General features: G+C 37.6%; 1 protein-coding gene across 2 annotated transcripts in view; it reads left to right on the top strand.

Annotated features, from left to right (window-relative positions):
- tenm3 (teneurin transmembrane protein 3) overlaps window positions 1-16937 on the top strand; it is a 310851-nt gene that overhangs the window by 61861 nt on the left and 232053 nt on the right. The window lies entirely within an intron of this gene.

The raw sequence follows: 16937 nt of genomic DNA, 5'->3' as shown, positions 1-16937 counted from the left end.
AATGACTATTAACTCTGATGAGATAGTGCTGTCATTTTCTTGTGATTCAATGCAGCAGCACATTGTTTCAGTGCTTGAGAGTTATGGAATACAAACTGACTATTGTGAACATAGTCTCAGCCAGTAAGAGTTACACTTTATTTCTCTGTATATATATACGACATCCTATATATCAATCTATGTAAAGCAGTGCTGACTGCATTCACATGGTCCACAAAGTGCAGTGCCTGAGTCAAAAGAAACAGAGAAAAAAAAGCCACTATGTTTAATGTTCGCTACCGCATTTTGGTGTCCTGGTGGCTGAGCTGCAGCCTCTCCTTTCTGTCACACACACTCACATACACACACACACAGCACAGAAGCAGTGATGGAGACCAGTGAGAACTGAACGCTTTATTGGAGCTGACAACAACAGCAACAGCTCTTTAAGTGTCAACAAAATGTTATAAGCTTCCTTCGTCACTCCACCTGCTCATCAATCTTTAAACACGTAGAAAAGCTTTATTTTTAACTGCTCCCATCCATCGTGGTTTGTTTTTCACAACTGCGGTTTGTTTTACACAACCACAGAGTGCTAATGTTAGGCTACTAGTGAACTGTTATGAACAAGCTAAAAGCAAAAGTTTCTGTATGTAGACTGCAGCTTCATTTGTGTTAATTACAACTACAGGCTGTGACAGCAGCCGCCCACTTGGTCGCAGTGTTACCTGCACGGACATGAGCAGCAGAGGGAAGAGGGCAGACTGACAGTGACAATGTCTGTGGTCTTCATTCAGTTTCACGCAGTATTTTCATGTCAGGAATATTATTTAGTTTATTGACAATTTACATTTGTTTCTAGATAAATTTTATGTTATATGCAGTGACTCTGCTGCTGTAAACATTAATGTTGCTGTTCTAGAAACTCATTTTGTTTATTCCAATTATTTTCTAAATTTTATTATTTTTAAAATGATAATAACTAATATGAGTATCAATAAAGAACCAGATAAGTTGTATTATATTGATGTGATGAGATAAATATAACATTATATAACTAGACCTAATGAGAGAACCCCCACTCTCACCACTGAAACCTCAACTTAAGCCCTGGACACTCAGCATGACAACAGATTGTTAGATGGAGCCTGGATACTTAGGCCATGGTGTTAATTTGGTGGTGACAGTGAAGTTAGCTAGCATGATAGTAGAGGAAGACATAGGAACTGTATATGCACACTTCAGTATTTGTCTCAAGTCATTTCTTCTTCTTCATTTTCTTCATATCATGGGGGCCTAATGTATAGAGTTCAGAGTGTTAGTATTTGAAATGAAATGATGGATACTACCTTAAAGTGCAAGGTATCTGTTTTGATTTGACTGGATTTATGTCAATATAGAAAGAACTGTGTGGGAGATATAGCCCTTTAAATACATAGTGAACAAATTGCAAGGGTTCAGAAGTAAATGGACAATTGACTGCTAAATGTGTCTTTGGCAGCAGTGTTGTTTCAATGTTAGTTCATGCATAAATGATTGAGGTGGAGCTGCCTGTCAATATGCAGAGTAAAGAAGAGACTGTTTAAGTGAAGGAGGTAATAATGAGGCTCAAAAAAGTGAGAGATCAAGAGTAGTTGAGTGCAATCTGAAAAAGCAGGTGCTCACAGGAAAACTAGAAAATGGCAAATCAACTGGTAGACAAAGGAGCCCAAATTATGTGGATAAGCAGAAAATCTTTTGCATGGTGAAACATAACAAACCTCAAAATTAGAAAGGCCAGTATTCTAACCATAACCCCTGTAGTTCAATGTAAGAGTGTAGTCTCCACATGTGGATGCATGGCTGCAGTAACTCACCATGAATTGGAGAAAATATGCAGTACACAGATCTTGAACTGGACCTTTACACGTATTTCTGTCCAAAAAACTGTTGATCGCATTAGTCCCCCATCTATAATTGAAGACATCACCACTACAGGCCACAAGCACCCCCTCTCACCACAACTTTATTCCCCAAATTAAACTATCATAAACACAGCTCCAAAGTCTACATTATAAAACACATGAAGACTGTCAGCCAAAAGTAGATTTGCTCCAAGAAAACACAGACATACTCAAACACTATTGGTGGAAAGGGGCCAGTGAGAGTCATAGAAGAACTTACAAAGCTCAAGCCTTTAAAGAGGATCAGAAAGCAACATGTAAAAAAGCAGACTTTAAATTCAATTATTAATTAAAATATGTAGCATTTAGCTCAGTGATCCATTCATACCCTTTTATAACTTTTACACCTTTAAAAAGTAGCTATTATTGCTGTTTGAAGGAAAAACATTTTTTTTATGTTTTACAAATTTTCACAGAATGAAAGAAGCATTTCAGATTTAGGTGATATCAATGAATATGTTATTTTTTTCTAGTGATGTATTATCTCTCTCAACATACAGAGGATAGGTTATCTTGACAGCTCAAAATAGACCTTGAAAAAAATATATAATATGTAATGCCTGCATGTACTGTATTTAACTGAGAAAGTACAGTACTTATATTATGTTCACTCAGTTCTTTTTGAAAGAAAAACACCTCTGCCCTCTACCCTGATTTTTTGTAATTTATGAAACTTCAGTAGTTTGTGGTTACCTAGGCCCCATGTAGGGACCAATGTGGCCTGCCTGCTAGGCTATAACCACATGACATCTTGGAAAGACCGCTGACAGGAGGAAGCTGATCCACTGGGGCAATCATGGCTGACCCATGCAAGCAATGTTCTGGACCAGCTGGGCCAGTTTGCACACTTTCTTAGGGGATAATACACAATAAAGACATTATGTATGGGCCAACTCCACAATTTCCACTCCTGTCAACTAGTAGAGAAAACTGGTGATGAATCTTGGGCAGTTGTGCGGTCAGGTGCTGAAAATGCTTCACAGATCAAATCTGAATCTTCCTGAAGAGTTTGGAGGTTTGCTCTGATGCTCTGATCTATCCTTTGCATCAAGATGCTATGAGGGTGCCCAGATGTTTAATAGTAGTCTATTCTCTGCTCTTACCTTACATAGAAACATAAAAAGAAGTGAACAAAACCTACCATGACAGCTTTGCTGACCCTCTTGTCAAATGTCAATGACCTGTTCACAGTGAAATGCTTTTGCACTCCTTTATCGAGTTTACTGATACTTCAGTGGATGGGGAGTCCTCAAGTGAGTTTTAAATCCAGAAATGTCACCTTTGAAAGTAATGGATGAGTCATCAGTAATAATCAACAACAAATTAACTGCCCCAAATATTTAATAGTTTTGTGCTCTGGAACCTTCTAAAGTTTAATTTAATGAAACGATTATCCCCAAAAGGATGTGGGTTTTTTTCTAATAAGTTTGGAAACCTTAATTTCCTCTATTAGAAAAAAAAATTATAGATTGTTTCTCCGTTTTTTATGATAGCTTTCCTGAAATACTACCAGACACTACAAATACTACAACCTTTTTTTTTTCTTATCACAGATTAGCTTGGTATTCCCTGAGGTCTATGGGGATTCTGACACGTATGTGGACACTACATTTTAGCCTGGAAGGGATATACTTTATGGCAATAATAGAATGTTCAAACATAAATGCAAACACTGATCTACAGGAAAGATTTCAAGCAGATAAACACATGAAATTAGTTTATTTAATAATATATTATATTATATATTAGTTTATTTTTGTCCTGAAACCCAAGAAAACATAGAACAGCCCTGAAGTTTCTCTTTCTTTATTTTTCACTCTTTCCCTCTATTAAAAAAAACAAAAAAACAAGCAGTTTGTATTTATATATGAACACCAGCCAAAAAGTGCAAGCATTCTGTTTTTATCAGCATCAGTCAGTCAAGATGGTGATGAGCAATACAGCCACCGTATTAAATAACAGCTGAACCACACCCATGTCAGAGGTAGACAAACTCAGTAATGCATGTGTCTGTGTGTGTTTGTGTGTGTTTGTGTGTGTGTGTGTGTGTGTGTGTGTGTGTGTGTGTGTGTGTGTGTGTGTGTATGTGTTTTCAGCCCAGTATCCTAAGGAATGACATTCACTGTGCAATTCCATAGCTCACCATTTCTGTTCAGGACCATTATTTATTGTTCATTTCCCTTTATGTTGTAAGACAGCTAGAAAGGGTGTGGCAATGAGATAGATGTGTATATCAGAAATTTGACCTAACTACAGGAGGCTAGAGTCTGTGTCTTCTCATTGGCCCGCAATTCACATTTCTTGTTCTTTTTTTTCTAATAATCCTGACCTTTTCCTAATCTTAATTTTTCAGTTGCTGAACTTTACACATACCTTAAGATTAGGCAGGTGTTTAACATTAGTAGCCCAACCTTAAATATACCTTAAACCATAGCTCAACAATCTTTCCCCAAAAGTCAGCCATATTATAATTACACAAGTGGCTGTGGCTCAGGAGGTAGAGCAGGTCGTCCACTAATCAAAAGGTTAGTGGTTCAATCCCTGGCTCTTACAATCCATGTGTTGAAGTGTCCTTAGACAAGATACTGAACCTCAAATTACCTCTCTTGGCTGTTCCATCAATGTATGAGTGTGTGTATGGTACAAGTGTTGTATACAGTAAGTGCAGTCCATTTACCATATTGTAAAAAAAAATAAAGAAATTTACAAAAGTTGGCATCCATCCATTCATTATCTATACCGCTTATCTGTACAGGGTCGCAGGGGGGCTCGAGGCTATCCCAGCTGACAAAGGGCAAGGGCGGGGTGCACCCTGGACACGACACCGGTCTATCATAGGGCTGACATATACAGTCAGGTCCATAAATTTTGGGACATCGACACAATTCTCATCTTTTTGGCTCTAAACACCACCACAATGGATTTGAAATGAAATAAACAAGATGTGCTAATCTGCAGACTTTCAGCTTTAATTTGAAGGTATTTACATCCAAATCAGATGAACTGTGTAGGAATCACAACGGTTTGTATATGTGCCTCCCACTTTTTAAGGGACCAAAAGTAATGGGACAATTGGCTGCTCAGGTGTTCCATGGCCAGGTGTGTGTTATTCCCTCATTATCCTATTTACAAGGAGCAGATACAAGGTCTAGAGTTCATTTCAAGTGTGCTATTTGCATTTGGAATCTGTTGCTGTCAACTCTCAATATGAGATCCAAAGAGCTGTCACTATCAGTGAAGCAAGCCATCATTAGGCTGAAAAATCTAAACAAACCCATCAGAGAGATAGCAAAAACATTAGGTGTGGCCAAATCAACTGTTTGGAACATTCTTAAAAAGAAAGAATGCTCCGGTGAGCTCAGCAACACCAAAAGACCCGGAAGACCATGGAAAACAACTGTGGTGGATGACTGAAGAATTCTTTCCCTGATGAAGAAAAACCCCTCCACAACAGTTGGCCAGATCAAGGACACTCTCCAGGAGATGTGTCAAAGTCAACAATCAAGAGAAGACTTCACCAGAGTGAATACAGAGGGTTCACCACAAGATGTAAACCACTGGTGAGCCTCAAAAACAGGAAGGTCAGATTAGAGTTTGCCAAACAACATCTAAAAAAGCCTTTACAGTTCTGGAACAACATCCTATGGACAGATGAGACAAAGATCAACTTGTACCAGAGTGATGGGAAGAGAAGAGCGTGGAGAAGGAAAGGAACAGCTCATGATGCAAAACATACCACCTCATCAGTGAAGCATGGTGGTGGTAGTGTCATGGTGTGGGCATGTATGGCTGCCAATGGAACTGGTTCCCTTGTATTTATTGATGATGTGACTGCTGACAAAAGCAGCAGGATGAATTCTGTGTTTCGGGCAATATTATCTGCTCATATTCAGCCAAATGCTTCAGAACTCATTGGACAGTGCTTCACAGTGCAGATGGACAATGACCCAAAGCATACTGCGAAAGCAAACCAAAGAGTTTTTTAAGGCAAAGAAGTGAAATGTTATGCAATGGCCAAGTCAATCACCTGACCTGAATCTGATTGAGCATGCATTTCACTTGCTGAAGACAAAACTGAAGGGAAAATGCCCCAAAAACAAGCAGGAACTGAAGACAGTTGTAGTAGAGGCCTGGCAGAGCATCAATAGGGATGAAACCCAGCGTCTGGTGATGTCTATGCGTTCCAGACTTCACTCTGTAATTGACTGCAAAGGATTTGCAACCAAGTATTAAAAAGTGAAAGTTTGATTTATGATTGTTAATTTGTCCCATTACTTTTGGTCCCTTAAAAAGTGGGAGTCACATATACAAACTGTTGTAATTCCTACATCGTTCACCTGATTTGGAAGTAAATACCTTCAAATTAAAGCTGAAAGTCTGCAGTTAAAGCACATCTTGTTTGTTTCATTTCAAATCCATTGTGGTGGTGTTTAGAGCCAAAAAGATGAGAATTGTGTCGATGTCCCAATATTTATGGACCTGACTGTAGAGACAAACAACCATTCACACCTATGGGCAATTCAGAGTCACCAATTAACCTAACGTGCATGTCTTTGGACTGTGGGAGGAAGCTGGAGTACCTGGAGGGTCCAACGCAGACAAGGGCAGAACATGCAAACTCCACACAGAGAGACCCCAGGCCCAGGGTTCAAACACAGAACCTTCTTGCTGTGAGGGGACAGTGCTACCACTGCACCACTGTCAAATGTTGGCATTCAATATTAAAACTTTTTTGCACTCTGGTTTTGTTAATTCAGTCAGCCATCAGTTTCAGTTCTCTCTTTGGTGGATTTTTCCTGAAAATATTACTTTTAACTTGAGAAAGTGATTTTAATCTCAGTGGTTAGGCTGGAGAGGACAGCCACTCGCTGTCATTGAAGAGGGACACAAATGAAATGAAAGATGTGTTTTGCTTCACATGTTAATTCAACACATATACAAAAAAATTATATGTTACAAATCAATAAAAGTTTTAGAAATAAAGCTTAGAATCTCCAAATTCTTCTAATATCCCTTGTATTATTCATCAAACTTCTCCAATGGAATAGGAAAGCTGTGGAGTGCTCTATTTGGTTGTGCTTTGACATCATTACTATTATTAACATTACTATTCATACCCCCAGCATTAAACCTCTGTCAGAATTCATCACATGTCCTCTTTCACCACTGAAATCATCTTAAAAAAATCTATACACTCCTCCCCTGACTGAGGGTTTCTTACATAATTAATACTTTGTCGTATTAATGGGCATCATTTCGAGTCATCAGTCACCTTAATTTCAAAGCTGAGTAGCATTTTCAATTGTTTGTTTTTCTTTCAGATGTTTTATTATGATTTTCATGTGCAGGTTTACAATGTTACACTGTACAAAAGCACACTTCACAATAGTTTCCCATACTGTGCTCATTGTATTTATTTATTTTACCCTCACCACCACTGGGCTTGGCTTCTAGACAGCTCCTGCTTCTCAGTAATGGACACCCCTGTAATACTATACATTTTGCCCATTCTGTTCATTGTGCTGTTCTCCATTTACTGCCAATATGCTATGGTAATACTGTGTTGCTAGCATCCATCTCTCTGTCTAACAGAGTTTACAGGATTCTGTTATCTCCTCACAATAATCCCATTCATGAATCAGGTGCTGTGGTGAGAACTATAGCAATCAAATGTTATGTTTGGACAAATTTCATTTTGGAAGATTTTTCCTGAGTTACACTTGTGAGCTTTTAGTCTATTCCAAAAAATAAAATCCTGTTAGGTCAAACAATAGATCATCTTTCAGTTTGAGAAATTCTGTTTGTGTTTCACTTTTTTGACATTAAGTAGGCTGATATCCATATACATCTTAACTGGCATCTAAAGTAAACAGTATAATTTATATTTTTTTTCCACAGCAGGGTTAAATGGTATTTTTTTTATTTGACAATAGATTAGATGTCTCTTAATTTTCCTCTTCACTTCTCTTTTCTGTCCCACTTATCTACTTTTTTCCCCTTATCTCTCAACGCATTCAGACACACTTACACAGAAAGGTGCACATGCACGCAATGTACAATCAGTCTTTTGTGTTGTTGCCAGATGAAAGCTGCTACATGAACAGGAAGGAGGAGGTACAGTGAACAGGCAAAAGGCTGGGAGGAAAATAGTAAGCTGGAGTGGACCTGATGATGAAATTTCACCTTTAAAAAAATATATATAAAATCTGCCATCATGTCAAGTGTCTGGGAATTAAAACATGAAAGATATTAAAAGGGGAGAGTAAAGGGAGGGAGAGAGAGAGAATAGTGAGAAAGGAGAGATGGAAGGCAGGGGGAGAAAGAGGAGAATGAAGGATTGAGAAGAGGCTGGGAACTTGAAATCAATGGACTCATTGTTAACAAGAGTCAACTTTCCCTCTCTGATCCACCTACACAAGACCTTCACCCACCCTCCATACCTCACTCTAATTGCTAAAGTATCTGTTCATGTGTTGGGTACCGAATCTATCAACCACCTTGGATTTCAGCTAGTAGCGCCAAACAGATGCTTGTAGGAAGTGCTGCCCAGGGCATACTGAGTTCACTCTTCCAAAGCTCTCAATAAAAAGCTAATTTCTGAAATGCAGTTTGGCCACAATGGTTCTGTATTAGTAGATGGTTTTGAGGGTTATCTGTATGTAATAGAGATATTTAAATACACCCAATATTTAAAATTTTGCAATTTGAAAAAATGCTGAATCTGAAAAATAAAATGAGAATTAATGTGAATTTCCATCCTATACTTTTGCATTTGAATTTTGGGACCTGGGCACATCAAGATAAACAGTTGGTGGTGCTACTTCTCCAGTCTATTTCATTACACTATTGCATTAAAAGAGGAGGGCAATTTGATTTCAGTGGAAGCTTAAGTGACATTTAAGTTACATGCTTCATTAATGTAAAGATTCAGCTACTAAGCCTGTTTCCATTGCACTTAGATTTTGCTTTCTTACCTGCAAAGTGGAAATGCACATAAAAACAGTTTGTGCTTATATGAATATTTCAAACACAATATCTGCACAGTATTTGCTATAGTGTTTTTTACATATGTTTAATAACTGCTAAATATTTGCATATACTCTTGCTTTAAGTTTAGGCGAAAGTTAGCAGAAATTACAATGATCATGTAATTTCACAAATCCCACCACTCCCACCGCTCTCTAAATGAATATACAAGAAACAGTGTTATTTTATTCTGTTTTTCTGTTATTCTGTCTTCTTTCCATTTAAAGTACTATTAATTGTTTTTATAAAATATGTGAAAGGGACCTGCAATGCTATTTTGTGACAGTGTAGTTTGTGACAGTAGAATATGTTGTGTAGCCTATGTTATTTATTTATTTATTTTGTTGTTTTGTGGCAGTACAGTTTTTTATCTAATCTTTAATCTAATCTCAGATACAGTAGCAATACAAAAAGTCTCACATGTGAACTTTAGAAGCTTGCGGATGCAGCTTTCTTTGACCTGGGAACATCAGCCAACACTGATCAATATATGTGAAAACCCTGCAATGTGTCCATCTGTGTTGGTTTGTCCTTGAACTTGACACTGCAACCCCAACCTCTTACAGGGGTGTTGCTTCTGGCTGGCCATGTTGTCACCCTGACCCCCCACTTACAAGTACATACATGGATCAGTGGGGTTTCTGTAGCAAAAAAAGAGGAGGATGAATTCACTTTTGCCTTGCCAAGGCATCTCCTCCTTCTAACACTTTCTCTCAGAATTGTCTTTTTTAATCTTTCTCTTTACATCTCACATCATCACGGTCTCTTCACTTCGTTATTTTCTGGTCGTCTGTGTTTCCCTACCTCACTTCTCTATTCATTCTTTCACTGCAGATCCACATGTGATTGTGTAGCTCTCTGGTGTCTGTTTTTCTTTTTGTTATCCCTCTCTCTTTTTTAATCTGAGAGGAGAGAGAGGGATTAGGTGGGAGAAGGGGAAAGGTAGGAAATGGAGAGAGAGAGAAAGAGATTATCCCAGAAGATTTGCACTTGTGAACTGACTGAAACTCAGGTCAGATAATGTGGGAGTTATGTGGACAGAAGGAACAAGAGAAAGAATGAGGAAGAGGAGTAAAACAAACCGCAGTGGGGAGGGGGGGGGGGGGGGGGGGGGGGGTTGTTAACAAAGAAAAAGGAATGGATGGATTATTTCAGATGAGCACTGCAGGTTTGACTTGATTGTTCTGACGATATGAGAACAGCTGGGGCAGATGGACAAATAACCTAAGGTAGGCTACAGTCTGAAAGCTAGTACAGCATTCAAGTCACTTCCTTTCAATAATCCATACTTCCCAAAGGAAACCCCCTCCACTGATATCTAAAGATTATAGCGTTAGTGTTTACATATGATGTCTTGTTTGCTACATTTGATTATAAAGTCTGTACAAGCTGCTCTGTAGCAGAGTTAATTTTGTGCTGTTTTCAATTCATGTAATGTGGTAATCTTCGGCTTCTTTACTTTAAAGTTGGCTGCTGGTTAACACATTTTTTAAGATAAATAATAACAATATAATAATATACAAAATATATAGATACAAAAAAATACATATTTGCTTTTTTTTGAGTGCAGAATGTTTGAGTGCAGAATGTGTGCCATCACAATCGACTCATGACATTAGAACTGAAGAAGCCAGTTGGATGAACTGATGAGCAGGGAAACGTGAGTAACAATGAAAAGTGCATCTTGTGTGTGTGTTTGCGCCAAAGTCAATGTACTGTAGAACGTGGTAAGTAATGAATTACATTTGAGTTTACAGACATAGTTTGAAAAAGAACAGAAAAAGAATTAAAGAGTCAAGTGTTTTTCTCTCTGCAACTAACACAGCCATGGCAGTGCCACTTGTCCTGCTCTGAACAAAAAGGAAGAGAACTGTCTACTATTTTATATTAGAAGAGATGTGTGAATGTGTTAGAGGGTCATGTTGTACACTATAAATCTATGCTGTTTTTTGAATTTTCTGTCTTGGCTAATAAGTGCCAGGTGTCAACAACTGTAATAACTAGATTAACCCTGGATCAACTAGAGAAAAACATTTTTTGCTGATCTGCTTTCACTGGGTCAAAACATGTATCACATCTGCTTACATCAATATGAAAACATTATTATTCTGCTATTTTGCAGACATAGAGTGAAGTATAAAATGCAATACAAACGTTAGCATTTACAATTTTTAAAGGTCCCATATTTTGCACTTTTCTGGCATTTTATTTGTGGTGACATCTCCTCTCTCAGGCTCTCTAAATGATCTGATAAGAATATTGCAGATTTAAGGTAAACACTCAGAGAAACGAAATCCTGCAAGGTTAGATGGTGGGTCTGGATGGGTCGGGCTTGGAGCATGGTTGAGGGCAGTGACTGTGTTGTTTTGATGTCACAAAGTTACAGAAGTCCTGGCAGCTTGTTTTAAGGCTCAGTTTTTGAATACAAGCTGTGTGCATTTCTCTGTGGACTGAGCGCTTTGATACTTTCACAGTATTAAGAGAGATGGAAATCTCACATGGGACCCTTAAAAACTTGAGGGGACAAAATTAGCAGAGGTAATCATGTTTGTTTTAAATGGCTCCAAACATAAACAATGTATGACAGTTTATTTTCAATTACACCTTGGATTCAACATCAAAAAACAGGATCATATTTCTGGATTACAGTATAGTATATACTCTATAACACTCTATAACACTATTGTACTATCCATACCATTATCACTAAAGGCAATTACATATTTTAGGAAGGTGGAGATTTTTGCCTCTATGTTCTTCATAGCTCTGGGTTTAAAAATTATAGATGAGTCACATATTCAAGTAATTACGTGTTAGAAAAAAAAAAAAAAGATTTGTTGAATTCAAACAGTATATTGACATACAAATGTCATTGGTACTTCTGACATGGGACTTGAGAGGACTGTACATGGAGAAATGTAGACCCCTATGATTGGCTTAAGTGATAGTTCAGGTTATTTGACATGTGAGGCACATACATAGTGTATAGTGTATAGTATTACCTGCAGTAGATTTGGATTGGCACACTCCAGGTTGGAGAAGTAGACATGGGCACCAGCACAGAAGCTAAGCAATGTCCTGCTGTGGACAGGGTCAGCAGAAAGTTTTAGGCACTTCCTACTGAAAAAAGCCAATATCAGTTGAAGTGTACATTTTATTTTTGAATAACCATTGAGCTACTGTTGTCCTACACACAAGCACACTTCCATTTGGCTGAATAGTTGGTAATATTGCACCAATCACCAGCACAAATTCCTTGTATGTGGAAACATACTTGGCAATAAAACCAATTCTGATTCTGATTCTGATTTTGTAATTTTCTCTTGTGGGCAGAAAATGGTCAAACTCAAACATACTGAATATTAGCAGTAGCTAGTAGCTTCTGCTATTGGAAGCATCAACCTGAAACATCACTGTCAGTGAGTAAAAATAATTTAGTCAAACCATAGTTTATCTGTTGTAGTGTGTGTGACTGTGTTTATGTGTATGTGCAGATGTTCCTAACAAGGATTAAGGTACAAGCATTTCCCGAAGTCCCTATAGATGGCTAGTGCAAGTGTGTGTGTGTGAGCACACTTGTGCAGAAGTACGCACATGTCTGTATATTCCCTTGAGCTGTTGTAAGGGTGACCTTGATGAGACAGCTTTGCATGTTACAGACATACACATAGACATGCACACCCTTGAGGCTGTTGGAAGTGACAGTATGATTGTGAGAAAGCTAACAAAAATTAAATGATTATCAGTCATCTGGTGACAACACTGTGGCTGATCTACTTGAAATAATTGTGCTAATGGAGCATTCAGACAGCGCAGGGGCAAAATCCTTACCCATATCTGCAATATCCACCTGGGTATGAGTTCCTGGTAGTGGTGCATCTGGCGCAGTTGTGTGTTCCAACTAGTATAGTTGGCCATGGTCGGGCCACCTACAGGGGGGAGTTGGGATCCCAGGCCACATTGTGGACTACCCGTGCACTTTGTTGTTCTGACGGAGCTCATTGCTGGCAGGTGAAAGAGTGGCACCATGTGTTGTCGAGGTATCACATCTGTCTGCTGCTGTACCCACAGTAGAGTTTACGGTTATGAAGGCCACAGCATAGGGAAATTGGTCATTCCAAATTGGGAGGAATATTTATCAATTTGTATTCTTAGCTGAGGGACATAACCAGACCCTTTCAACAGTTTTAATAGTTTTTCACTGATACACACTTCCGTTCGTGCCCCACTTATAAGGTATTTCATCTCTCTGGATCTATGTGATGACATTGTTAAAAAGTTTAAGCAGCTATTACGCATCTACCCATAAAACAACATACAATCAAAGCTTTTCATTGTGATCAGTGCTTTAACCCCAGCAACCAGTCAAGTTTTCCAAATGTTGTTGGTACTTTGAACACCACAGACATTTTACTGGGGCAGGACATTTAGCAGTAGATGTTGTATGCCTAGCAGTAGCAATTGTAGAATATTTTGGGGCCAAAAAAATTGCCAGGGGCACCCTCCAATCAGTGTTCATCACCATTATGTGATAAATAATCTGACACCAATGAAAAAAGCGTGAAAGAAATAAACATTTTTTTAATTCCATATGTTTACCTCACTAGACTTTTCAAAATGTATATTTAATTGTCCAAATTGTCCATTGCTTGTTTAAGGGGGATGGGAACTGTGTTTAAGGGGGAAGGGAACTAAGTTTGGCAGCCCTTGGTCATTTATGTTAACTAACTGACCAATTAGATGAATATACAAAGTAATGACAGGTATAAAGTAGTTTTCTTTTTCCTTTTGAATTTCCTTTTTGTATTGATCTTTTTCTGTAGAGATTCAGATTATGAAGTATATTTTTTGGTGTCTCTCTCCTAGAAAATGTTTCTTCCATTTCTAGTTGTAAAGAAGAGATAACAATAAATGAAAATAATTTCATAATTTTTACACTCATTTACATTTTTCTTGGTTTGCAGGGATGTAGAGCAGATTTGTGGAGCAGGTGTATCAGTTTCAGCTGTATCAGCTGAAAGAGACTGAAGACAAGTAAGGCCTGATGCTGAAATAGGAGGAAACCATACGACTGCTGGATGTTGAAAGATGACAATGACAGATTCAAACATATTCTTCTATTTTGCTTGTCTCATCAGACGTTTTATTAGTCTTACATTTAATGTAGTTTATTCAACATCCTGCAGAAACACACATTTTCTGATTTGTACTGAAGACTATGGATATTTTTGATATTTCTCTTGTCATGTCATACATACAGTACCAAACTAAATCTAATCTGAAAAGATTTGCAACACAGTGTTTAATTTACATTAATTATAGAATATAAAACACAAACACAAATAATACAACTGAGTCTCTGGATGGAGTTGATGCACAGCAATTCTCTTCTGCTGCTTCACATTCATCACATTTAAGTATTAAGAACAAATAAATCAACTCACAGTGTTCACCAAAAACTTATCTTTTGCCACACGTACCTGGATTTTACTTTTACCCGAAGGCCCAATGAATTATAAGGGCATAATACTGAGAGTTTTCCTGTATAAGTCTTACTTACCAGAGTGAAAAGCTAAAGGGCCACAGTTCAGTAAGATTTGTGCTGAGCTGGTGTGTGTCAGACTTAAACCCATTAAATCTTTCGTACATGACTCTGACCCGATGGTAGACTCTCTCCAGCCCACCTCACCTTGCCTTTTTTATTTTCTGTTAAATTCATGGCTAAATGCTTTTCTTTTTTGTCGAATGATTTTTATTAGAACGGTACACCATTCATTCTGCCACAGTACATGACCTCTATTATTGATTAAAGGAAGAATTTAATAGAATCTTCACATATAATATGGTGTCAGGTTAACATAAAACATGAAAGCCCACAAAGATATAAAGGCATCTCTGCCACGTATTACCCACCAGATCTCTCCTTATAGAGCTTCATTTTATCATAAATAATCTTACACACACTATTGAATCACTTTGTTTTTTTCTTCAAACCTTGTCCTTTCAGTGGCTACAATAATATTTCATAATTTTCTATATCTATATATTAAGGCTTTCTGTTTTTCTTTGGGCTTTGTAGAATTCTTTTTTTTTTTAAACTAAGTGAGAGAAAGGAGAGAAAAAAAATGGTGAACATTTATTTTTTATTTTACAAATAGGAGATATCCATCAGAGCCACTCTCCATTCCCCACTCTACATTCGTACAGTGTAAAAGTAATTCATAACATAGCATTCAAACATACAAAAACAAAGAAAAATTCTCCTTAACTCAGACAAAGATTAGGCCGCAGTATGTCTTTATGAGCAGTTTATACAAGCAACCTCTCAAGAGAACTCAATCAAGCAGGGAGAAGTATTAGTAATATTACTATGACTGTGATAAATGTATTACTATTGAAACTCCACTGACAGTACTAGGGATAGGAGAAAACAAAAGCAAAAGAAAATCTGTCACTGACACTGACAGTCTTGTGTCTTTGATTACACATGAGCATATGGATGTGTTCATTGGGTGTAAGGCTAATGAAATATTATTTGCTGCTAAAAGTCTGTGAGTAAATGAGTAAATCAAAAGTGACAAGGTTTTCGACTGTCAGCAGTTAGAGGTTAATTGATACCAAAATAAGGAGGAGTGCTGAACTGTCTCTTTAATCCCTATTAGCTTTTTTTCACTGTTCATTGAAGCACAGTGTTCTTAATTAACAATTTAATTATTGATGAAGCACCTGATCAAGCTCTGTTAATTCACTTATTAACAGGAAAACAACAGCAAACTGATCATTGCTTTCACTCATCTTTTTTTTCTCTCTGTATTTCTATTGTTCCTCTCATCCTACTCTCTCTTTTCTCATCTATGTAAAGTTAAAATACCAGACATTTGTTCAAATGAATGTTACTTTAATTTTGATTTAAAACTGTGTAGGCTGTTTATCTTGCTTGTATTACATTTATAATGATGTACATTTCATATACTGAAAAGAAAATAATCCTCACAATGCCTCCCTTTTCTGCTTTTCTGTTTACTGTTTTCATTTTCTTGCTCTCAATCAATGTCTCTGTTTATTGGTCTGTTTACTCTCTTTGTCCTATCTGTCCTCGATATAGAGTCTCATCATCTGCTTAGCTTTATCTTCTCTCCATCCCCCTCCATCCCAACTTGTCTTTTGTTTAGAACCTCGGCCCTGTAACACCTTTTTCTCTCCCATTGTCATTATTCCTCTGCTCTCAGCATCACACACAGTTCCATTTTCCTTTTGTTCATGCTGAGTTTTACTTACCTCACTTTTACATTTCAAATCACCATATGTAAGAAAGCAGTGGCCCGAGGTCAGTATAAATGTGAATGTCTCAAGCTACAGTGCCACTGTCAACCATCCCTTGAGTATGATTTTGTGATTGCGTGATGGCCGACTGACTGCAAATATGCAAATCAACTGACAGCAAAGTTGTGCCTGTCACATATCCCACATTGGCTGTCGATCAGATTTCAGCATCAAAGAACTGTCAGCAAACTTTCCTCGTCAGCAGTCTCTCTTTGCTCGTAACACTCTCTGTTGCGTGTGTGGTGTGGTCCATTTGTTGTGAGCTCCCAGTTATAAAAAAAATATATATACTTGATCTTTACATATGGCAACACCTCCTTCAAACCTCAGGAGCAGAGGAAGTCAAACGGTGCAAATTTCAGGAGTGGCAATCTCAGAATTTTTCAGCATATTGTATCAATAATTTAAGATAACCACCATTATAGCTGTGAATCAGGACCTCCAGTAAGTGGCTTAACTAATTGGTTGTGTAAGATATTTAATCAACATTTCGTATCCTGGGATATATTTTTGTTTTTTTAATTACCTGTATTTACTTCCAAATATTAAGAACTAAAACCAAATAAATTTGATTAGTTATTTGGAAGAATCTTGCTGTTCTCCTACGGGGCTGTAGGTTATGTAAAGTGGAGACTCTGAGGTCTAAGGTTCAACCACTATGTATAC

The sequence above is a fragment of the Trachinotus anak genome, unplaced genomic scaffold (assembly GCF_046630095.1).
Source record: "Trachinotus anak isolate AG129_WGS33_773 ecotype Australia unplaced genomic scaffold, CSIRO_AGI_Tana_v1 ptg000019l, whole genome shotgun sequence".
NCBI lineage: Eukaryota > Metazoa > Chordata > Actinopteri > Carangiformes > Carangidae > Trachinotus > Trachinotus anak.
Note: the sequence above shows the minus strand (reverse complement) of the source record. Positions and strands in the feature narration are given on the sequence as shown.